Source organism: Bactrocera dorsalis, chromosome 2 (genome assembly GCF_023373825.1).
Source record: "Bactrocera dorsalis isolate Fly_Bdor chromosome 2, ASM2337382v1, whole genome shotgun sequence".
Classification (NCBI taxonomy): Eukaryota; Metazoa; Arthropoda; class Insecta; order Diptera; family Tephritidae; genus Bactrocera; species Bactrocera dorsalis.
In genome coordinates this window covers 70,667,450-70,677,547 of record NC_064304.1, presented here as the reverse complement: position 1 = coordinate 70,677,547, position 10,098 = coordinate 70,667,450, and the positions used below count along the sequence as shown (strand labels likewise).

The window sequence follows — 10,098 nt, the reverse complement described above, 5'->3', positions numbered from 1 at the left end:
ATACAGCTGTCGTTCTGTCGGATTAATTAGTCGTGAGCCCAATACGTGTGTTTTGCATTGTAATCTCCACCTGCTAGAAATTTATCACCCAGTGTTCCAAAAAAGTTCTTAAATTGGGTTTTTGTAATTTTAAATCGAGGTAGGCAGTATATGGCCGTCAGGTGTAAGTCCCCGCAGCGATTTTTTATAGAAATTGATGTAGCTTGTATCTGCGATGTAGCATGAGATTCTAATGCGTTGTGATTTAATCGTTTTTTAACCAATACTGCTGTTCCTTCTGGGTGGTTTGTAACATAGAGTCTAAAATCAGGTATAGAGAAATTGTTTTTATTCGTAAAATGAGTTTCTGACAATAGCATTACATCAATATTATTTTCATCCAAAAATCTGGTAAGTTCCAATTTATCTTGGCTAACACCGTTAGCTTTCCATAAATAAATGTTCAAAACGCTCATTTTTTACTTAAAAAAGTTTGCAACATTTGATTTTGTGATTTGATTATCTCTTGAATCATATTTTGCATTGAAGCCATAAATTGTGTCACACATTGGGTAAGGTTGAAAATCATAGTTTAAATGCTTCCATTTGGTTGGTTTTGGGTAATTGCAGTTTTGCCTTTCAACACGTTTGCATACCTCCCTTGTCTTTAAGATTTACTGGTTTTGAAATATGTGCGGGGAATTCAATATTTTCATTAGGAGGAATATTTAACATTTAGTTGCGATGTGCTTGAATTCCGGTAGACAGTTTCGATTTTAAGTCTTTATATAAAGGGCAATCGCTATAGTTTACAGTGTGAATTCCTCCACAATTGCTACATTTTTTATTTAAGATGCCAGTCAAATGCATTTTATTTTAATAAAATTAATATTCTATGTACATACTTTTTGTAGCGATTTATTCAACAAAAAAGAGCTTTTGGCCATTGTGTGGTCAATAACATACCTTAGACCTTATCTCTATATCGTACAGTTCAATTTGCAACTGATCACCTAATGGTTACATGCAAATATACATATTGTTACGAATTTACTCCTTGCTAGTTTTACTTTACTAGGTTCGTATCTCTGGATTGACAAATAAAACTAAAAGCCGTTTAATTCACTTCAACAAAATCTCTTTATTTTACAACTCGTCTACACTATATCAGTTTACTCTTAGCACTGGTTGATTACGTTTGACAATAGCATTACATCAATTTGCGCTGCCACGGCTTATATAGCCTCGCACTCCTCGCTGATGCCGACGTGTCCTTCTAGAATATTGCGTCTGGAAATTACAAGAACATAATGTTATATGGCGTCAAATGCATCTATTGTTTAGACAAGCAGGCAGCCGTGGCGCCTGACTCAGCAATTGTTTAAGTAGACAAGCAGACGGCTGCGGCGCCAGATGTCTACAACAAGACAAATGCTATTCCATATACCTACAGCTATTGTTCATAATAAGGGATGCATATAGCAATACAAATACAACTTAATACTACTTTTGTAACACTGCCCTCCACTAAAGCCTAATCGGGACGGGACCTACAGCTATTGTTCATAATAAGGGATGCAGATAGCAATACAAATACAACTTAATACTACTTTTGTAACACTGCCCTCCACTAAAGCCTAATCGTCCCGATTAGGCACAAATCCTCTTGAACCAAATGGGGCGAGCCTCTCCAAATGTACTACTTTCATTTTACATCGTGCTTTTCCATTTCTTTGTATGCGGTATACCACGTCATTAAGTCGTTTCATCACCATATAGGGTTCTTCCCAGGCTGTCTGCAGTTACGGGGACAAGCCTTTCTTTCGAAGTGGATTGTACAACAGGACCAGATCACCTTCTTCAAAACCTTTTGCATTTGCCGCTTGATCGAACCGGTCCTTCGTCTTATTGCTCATCAGATGCGTATGCTGTCTTACCATTAGATGCAATTCATTCATTTCTTCCTTTAAGGCAGAACAATAATCTCCATCATTTCTTACAGCTGTAGGATTCGTTCCTAACTTAAGATCAGCAGGGAGTCGCAGATCAGATCCGAAAATAATCTTTGCTGGCGTGTAACCAGTTGTCTCGAGCTTCGCTGAACGATACGCCAGCAGGAACATTTGGATGCACTTGTCCCAATTCCGTTGATCTTTATTAACGATTTTCCGCAGATGTTCTTCGAGCGTTCGGTTGAATCTCTCCACCATTCCATCTGATTGTGGATGTAACGCTGTTGTCCGTGTCTTGTGGATGCGCAATAATGTACAGACTTCTTGGAAAATGGAAGATTCGAAATTCCTGCCTTGATCTGAGTGTAATTCGACGGGCACTCCGAACCTTGTTATCCAATTTTCTACAAACGCTTCGGCTACTGTCTTCGCTTCTTGGTCTGGTAAGGCCATATACTTCTGGCCATTTACTGAAATAGTCCATGACAACCAGTAGATATTTGTTTCCGGCCGTACTGGTTGGGAACGGACCTGCAACATCCATTGCGACTCGTTCAAATGGTGATCCCACGTTGTACTGTTGTAGCCTACCGCGACTTTTGGCTTTAGGACCTTTAGCTGCTATGCACTCTACGCAATTACTTATCCATTCTGCTGTTTTTGTAATTCCAAGGTGCCCTCCACTAGGTCCATTGTGATATTCTTAAAATACTTTCGGGATCATGGACTTCGGTACTATGATCAGCAGACGAGACTGTTTGCCATCTTCGCTTTCCCAGGTACGATGAAGGTTTCCATTAACGAGGTTTATGCTGTTCCATTGGGCCCAATATGCTTTTGCAGTTGGACTCTCGCTACTTATTTGTTCCTTTGATGGTCGTACCCCATTTCTTTGGCCATTACCAGCTTTGCAAGATCAGGGTCCTCCAGCTGATTGATTCTGATGCGGTGAGGAGTCCAATCATCTTCAGGTTCTATATTCAGTAATCGCACGTCGATTATACCTTCTTTTCCTTCTGATTTGGAGCAATGTTTACATTCCAGTGAACATGGGCGACGTGATAATGCATCCGCATTTTTGTGGTGAATCTCCTTTCGTTTTTCTCTGGTTTTCCCGGTTTCCCGTCGATGAGCTGAGACAAGACACCTCCAATTCCATAAGCGCTCGCATCTGTATCCAGGATGAATTTCTTTCCAGGTGTTGGATAAGCTAACATCGGCGCCGTACAAAGTAGTTCTTTAAGCTGCTCAAACGCTTTTTTTTGTTCCAACTGCCATACAAACGGGTGATTCTTCTTTGTTAAATCATGTAAACTTCTAGCCACGTTCGCAAATCCAGGTACAAAACGGCGGTAATACGTGCATAAGCCAAGGAAGCTGCGGAGTTCATGTATGTTGGTGGGTTGAGGCCAATCTTTAACTGCTTTTATTTTTCCCTCCTCGGTGTGAATCCCCTCAGTTGACACTTTATGTCCGAGATATGTGACCTGCTTTTTCCGTAATGAACATTTTTTGGGATTCAAACGTAATCCGGCTGATGCTATTCGCTGAAAGACTTCCTCTAGATTTTTCAGATGGTCATCAAAACTTTTTCCCATGATGATAATGTCATCAAGATACACCAAACATGTCTTCCAGTTGAGTCCTTTTAACACATGTTCCATAAGTCGCTCGAACGTTGCAGGCGCATTACATAACCCAAATGGCATCACAGAGAATTCCCATAACCCGTCGCCCATACTGAAAGCGGTCTTTTCACTTTCACATTCATCAATCTCGACTTGCCAATATCCACTTTGTAGATCTAATGTAGAAAACCATTTCGCTCCAGACAAGGTGTCTAATGTATCGTCGATTCTCGGTAGAGGATAACTGTCTTTCTTTGTGACATCATTCAACTTCCTATAATCTACGCAGAAACGGGTGCTACCATCTTTCTTTTTAACTAAGACGATAGGTGAGCTCCATGGACTTATTGAAGGTTCGATTACACCGTGTTTGTGCATGTCTTCAATAATTTTGTTAGCATCCTCGCGTTTTGCTAGTGGAACCCTACGCGGAGCTTGTCGGATTGGTTTAGCGTCTCCAGTATTTATGAGATGTTTGACTATGCCGGGCTTCCTGTGCTGTTTCCTTCGTTTGCAAATATGGATGCGTATTTTTGTAATAGTTTTTCTGCTTTTAATTTTTTATTTCCATGCACCTCATTCAGCAAATTGTTTAGGAGTGTAGGACTTATCTGCTGTGGCTCAATAGTAGGTTTCTGTTGTGACCGTTCGCATCGTGCTATTGCACTTATATTCTGGCACTGTCCAATTACTGCTCCTTTCTTCAGACTTATAGGCGTGTTGAATTCATTCACTACTCTGACCGGAATGGTGGCGTCTTCTCTAGTTTTCACAAGCGTTCTTCCTACCAATATAGGTGTATCTATTTTTGTTGGTTCCACAATCCACAATTCTTCAGTCCCACCTCCTCCATTCACTTTGGCCCATACAATCCCCTCAGATTTTGGTGGAATACTCTGATTATCATCAACAATCACCCTCTTACTTTCAACGTTGGTCACATATCCGGTGTTTATAGGCATCTCCATGTTCTGGCAAAACAGAATTTGCTTGTTTAAATCCAAAGTAACCCCGTGATCAATCATGAAATCTACTCCCATTATAATTTCATCCGTGATTTCTGCTACGATGAAGGTGTGATTAACTTCCAGGGTACCAATCATCACTTCGCAAAACACTTTTTCCGCGACAGCTGCTTCCTCCCCGGTGGCCGTTCGAAGCTCGCAACCGACTAATGGTTCAACCATTCCTCTTACCACATCCGGTCGGATAATTGAATGTGTGGCACCAGTATCCAAAGTAAGCGTTGACAGTCGTCCATTTACGATGCCGTTGATAGTAAGATTGTTGTCATGGCGACCTATTTGTGATATCGAGATGGCGGGGCAAATAGTTGTGGGAACCAGCTCACGCCCCTTTGAACTGTTCCGTTTTAGTTTAACGACTTGTGAGATGTGGATGCTCCGTCCTCGTTGTCTGTTGGTTGTTTCCGTTTTGATGGGTTTACTTTTATATTGCAATTTCGGGCAAAGTGACCCGCTTTTCCACAGTTTAAACGCCTTCCTGTTGTATTTACTCGCGGTGCAGCAATTGTCTTCAGAGTCTTCAATATTTCTTCCATCAGCGCCGGTTGTTCCATTTCAACCCTTTGTACTTTGTGTGCTGGTTTACTTAGTAGAGAAGCTGTTTCCTGTGTGAGGGCGTGCGAAACCGTTTCAGCAAACGTTCTTTTTGGCAATGCATATGTGGCGCGTTTGGTGTCCACATCACAAATTCCATTTATGAAACATTGAATTTTTACCCTCTCAATGTAATCCACAGGTGCATCTGCATTTGCCAAATGAGCCAGTCGTTCTATTTCAGTTGCAAACTCTTGCAATGACTCGTTCATCTTCTGACCTCTATTTTGCAGTTCGATCTGGTATATTTGTTTCCGGTGCTCACTACCATATCGTCTTTCTATCGCACTCATCAATGCCTCATAGTTGTCCCGTTCACAGTCTGGAATAGTCTGAAGGATTTATGCCGCAGGTCCTTTCAATGATACAAACAAGGACGCCACTTTGTCCGCTGCATTCCAGTTATTGGCCATTGCTGTCTTTTCAAACTGAAGTTTGAAAATTTGAAATGGAATACTTCCATCGAATGTGGGTGCCTTCAATCTTTGATTATTTGTTGATGGTGCAGGGCCATGTAGTTGCAGTTCTCGCACACGATTACTTAATTGAAGAACTTCTGATTTTAAATTTTCTTCGTCATTTTTTAAAGTGCTTAATTCGTCTTCAAATTTTGAAAATTTCTCTTCCACTTGTTTTTGTAGTTGTGTAGTATTTTCCGTAATCTGTTGTACCAAACGATTTTCTAACTGCGTATTATTTTCAGTCATTTGTTGTGTAAGGCGAGACTCTAACTGTGATGTATTTTCAGCTATTTGCTGTATAGCCACTAACAGCATGTTCATGTCTACACTTGATGATGTTTGTTGTTCTTCTACTTTTTCTTCTACCTTTGTAGAAGTTTCTGGCCCATCAAATTATTACTATGTTTTTCACACGGCCAGATATACGTGGCGTGCTCACGAGTTGGAAAACCATCCTTTCTGTACACCGGAACAGAAACCAAACAATGTTGTCTATCAAGCTGTGTTATATTAAAAAATTGAAATTGCAAAATCAACTTTCTTTTCATTTCAAAACACATAATTTCCCGCAGGATAACGGCTGCTGGGCCAGCTAGTATATTTAAATAAATAAGAAAAAATACTTTAATTTTTGAAGATAAGAATTGTATAGCTATTATAGAAAATCTAAGACAGTACATATCGATTAAAGGACGACCACAACTTATGATTTTAGATAATGCATACATACAAGAGCTTTTGGCCATTGTGTGGTCAATAACATACTCGTACTTTAGACCTTATCTCTATATCGTACAGTTCAATTTGCAACTGATCACCTAATGGTTATGTGCAAATATACATATATTATATATTAAGGTTAGGGAACAAACAATATTTTCACGGAAATGATAACAAAATAGCAGTTTTTCTTAGTCGAATAAATGCCAAACCAAATGAAATAAACGTTATAAATAACCAGGAGAAATTAGAAGAATAAAATAGGGAATCTTTAAAAAATAATGTAAAAGAGAGAAGTATAAATACAAAACGATCACAAGAAGAAAAATTCTAATAACTACATTCCCATACTTTAAACCGTACCCAAATAATTTTGAAACAAAGAAAAAAAAACAATTGATAATAAATTCATTTACTTAATCCATATGGTTAAGAAAATGATATGCCAAGTATGAATTTATTGGCAAATAATTAATCAATATAATAGGTTACAAAAATTATTGAAAATTATTGTTGATATTTATAACCAATCAAAAGAAACGTGTGAAATATAGTTTTCAAACCAAAATTATGAGTAGTTAATACGAAATTATCTAACAGATGCACAGATGTCATAAGAACGAAACAGGACATACAGGAATTAATGGATATTACGAAGGGTTCAGAAAATTAATTTACTTTCCCCAAATAAACTTAAGATTCATAAATGTATAAATCACTATGACATATGTAACAAATCTAAGTATGGTAGAAACCCATCGAAACCTAAATTTGAAATAACAGAAATGTTAAAAGATGTCAATGAGATAGTGCATTTATCTTATATATTATAAAAAAATTAATCGCAAAATGTGTTGCTAAGTGCATAACTCAACAACGGCTAGACCAATTTGGCCAATTATTTTTTAAGTGTTCGTTGAGGTTCAAAGATGGTTTTTACGGCAAAAAAAATTCGAATAATTGCCGCAAAACCCCTAAAAACAGCCCTTTTCTTTTTCCCCATATAAACGCATGAATGTTTGTTAGTAACACTAATGCTCGAGAACGGCTGAACCAATCTTGATGAAATTTTCAGAGGTTGTTCGGTTGTGGATCGGGGAAGGTTTAGAAATAAAAAAAAAACGTATGCTTTTCGTGAGGAAAAGTCGGAAAATTGGTCGATTCCAAAAAATAACTTTTTTCATACAAAATGTATTTTTGAAGTTAGACTTCCTACGAGTTCGGAAAAGCGTGCGTTAAATGCAGTGTTCGAATAGCAAGGGAATAGCAAGGGAAGCCGTGACAATCGGCGATCGTTTGTTAGTTTTTTTCGGCACAGCTCGGATTTTCTACCAGCAACCCGATGTTGCCATGCTTATGCTATTGTTGTTTTTGTTGAAAAATGTTTCAATTTTTGGTTGGTGACATATTCACATGTGTGCGCATATGTATGTATGTTTGTATTCTTGTGCATTATTGAGGTTATACTTTCGTTTGTGTTTCATTTCTGCGAATTCTCAACTATTTTGTGTGACTTTTGGTTGAAATACTTTGCGTTGGCCGTTGAAAAGTTAAGACTATACTTCACAGGATCATTTGTGTAGTCAGCCTTCATTTACTTTCTTTGCAAATAGACCCGCGATGACGAGGTATATAGTTTTATCTGGCAGTGTGAGGTTTATGGACTTCATTTCAATTTTGTCTAGTGGCATAATAGAAATGATGGTTCTTCGAAGATCGCTCGGTTACAACAGATAAAACGACTTCTGAGTGCTGATTTTAATGAATAAATTCCAAGGTTTTATACAAATAATAATGCAGTCAATAAGTACAGTCTATATATATATATATAAAGTACAATACGCATATGTATGTTTGTATGCTTGCGCATTATTTTTCTTTCGTTTCTGTTTCATTTCTGCGAATTCTTTATGTGAATTTTGGTTCAAATACTCTGCGTTGGCCGTTGAAAAGTTAAGACTATACTTCACAGGATCACTTCTGTAGTCAGTCTTCTGGGTTGACAATTCACAAGTCGCAAGGAAAAACTTTCAATGAAATTGTTTACTATTATGAAAAAGTTCAATCGCAACAGTTAGTTTACGTCGCACTGTCAAGAGCTGTTGCCATTAAAGGAGTTTACATTATCCCAGTGAACAAACAGAAAAAATTTTATCATAGCATTGGAAGCAATGACAGGTCATGTCGCGCTTTGCGAGATGAAATGATAAAATTACGACAAAATCCAATTATTACCTTAGAAAAAGAATTATTCGAGTTTCTTAGCACAAGAAAATGTTTATCAATATATCATTCAATTGTCAAAGTCTTCGTGCTCATGTTGATGATTTCTCAGATAGAGTGTTTAAACAATCAAAACATCTTGATGTTATCAGAAACATTTATGAACGACAACGAGCCTCCTGTATCCGTACCAAATTTTGATTTTGTTGTAAGATTTCAACGAAGTGAAAAAATAAATTTATCACGGTGAGCAAGACAAATGTCATATTCTCACTCCTCATTTAGATATAAAGGCTCCGTACGCGAGTGAAGCTGATGTCACAATATCAACATCAACAAGAATTGGCGATTTGTGTGCGATAGAATGCAAAATGAACCCTAGCGATAATCATAATAGTAAAAAATTGAATTTAATTGCCATTTATATACTCGTATCACCAAATTCATCGATGAGAGATATAAAATTGTTCATCGGTAAAGCTTTACTCGTATTACCGTTGTCAGGTTCGCAAGCTTATCGGAGAACCAGTAGAGTATAGCGAACAACCGGTACTCCTTGCGGGCGATTTCAATGTAAATTTCTCATTGCCAGAAGCTGAACTATTACTGGTATTCCTCAGAGAGAAATTTTCATTAGAAATCATCAATGGAAGAAACAACTATTGATGCGGTAAAATAGATGTAAGACATTTCATATCGTATTTTAGTTATCATAATCCAATTGTAAATATTATAGATATCAATCCGTCAGAACCCAGAAATGATAATTGAATTAGACTTTGCTTTATAAAATGTGCGTAATAAATTTATAAAATGAGAATTTAAGAAAGTGTTGGTCACTCGACCATATTTTTATCCTTTTTTTTTGTTTTGTTTTTCAATTATTTGAATCGTTCAAATTTGTCATTTGCTTTTTTTATTCCGGCAAGTCAAAAAAAAAAATATTGAAAATTATTCAGTGAAAACGTTATGTGTTATGTGTGGTTTATTGTGCTTACACCAGATCAATTAATTTTTGCGGAAATTCCTGATCCAGAGAAAGTTCCAGTATTATACGAAGTGGTGAAAACCAATATGACCTTGCGGACTCCATAATCCCACTTCGGTTTGTATGTCTGACAAAAAATGCACGAAACACTATCCATGTGGGTTTCTTTCGGAAACACAAACTGGAAATGATGGATATCAACTCTATCGGCGCAGCTCACCAGATAACAATGGCAGAACACTCAGCATTCAATTTACAAGAGTAAGTATCGAAATTGACAACACATTGATCGTACTTTATTCCCCACTATTGTCTGATTCAAATTCCAAACTCATATCAATGTTGAGTATTGCAGTTTGGTGAAATCGATAAAATACGTTTCTAAGATGCGGTCGATACGTGAACTGCAATAAAGCGCTTTGTAGGACATTTACTTTTGCAATTCATGAACGTTTTCCGACTGTTGTGCGTCTCGCAGTTAATTTGGAGAATGACAAAGGATGTATTTCAACCCAGAGAATACAGTAC

At 37.5% G+C, this 10,098-nt stretch overlaps 2 pseudogenes; both read left to right on the top strand.

Moving 5' to 3' along the window:
- The first annotated feature begins 7,911 nt into the window (after nt 1–7,911).
- Nucleotides 7,912–8,113, top strand: LOC125776960 (small nucleolar RNA U3; annotated as a pseudogene).
- Nucleotides 8,114–8,314: 201 nt separating this feature from the next.
- On the top strand, nt 8,315–8,420 carry LOC125776930 (small nucleolar RNA U3; annotated as a pseudogene).
- The last annotated feature ends 1,678 nt before the right edge of the window (nt 8,421–10,098 follow it).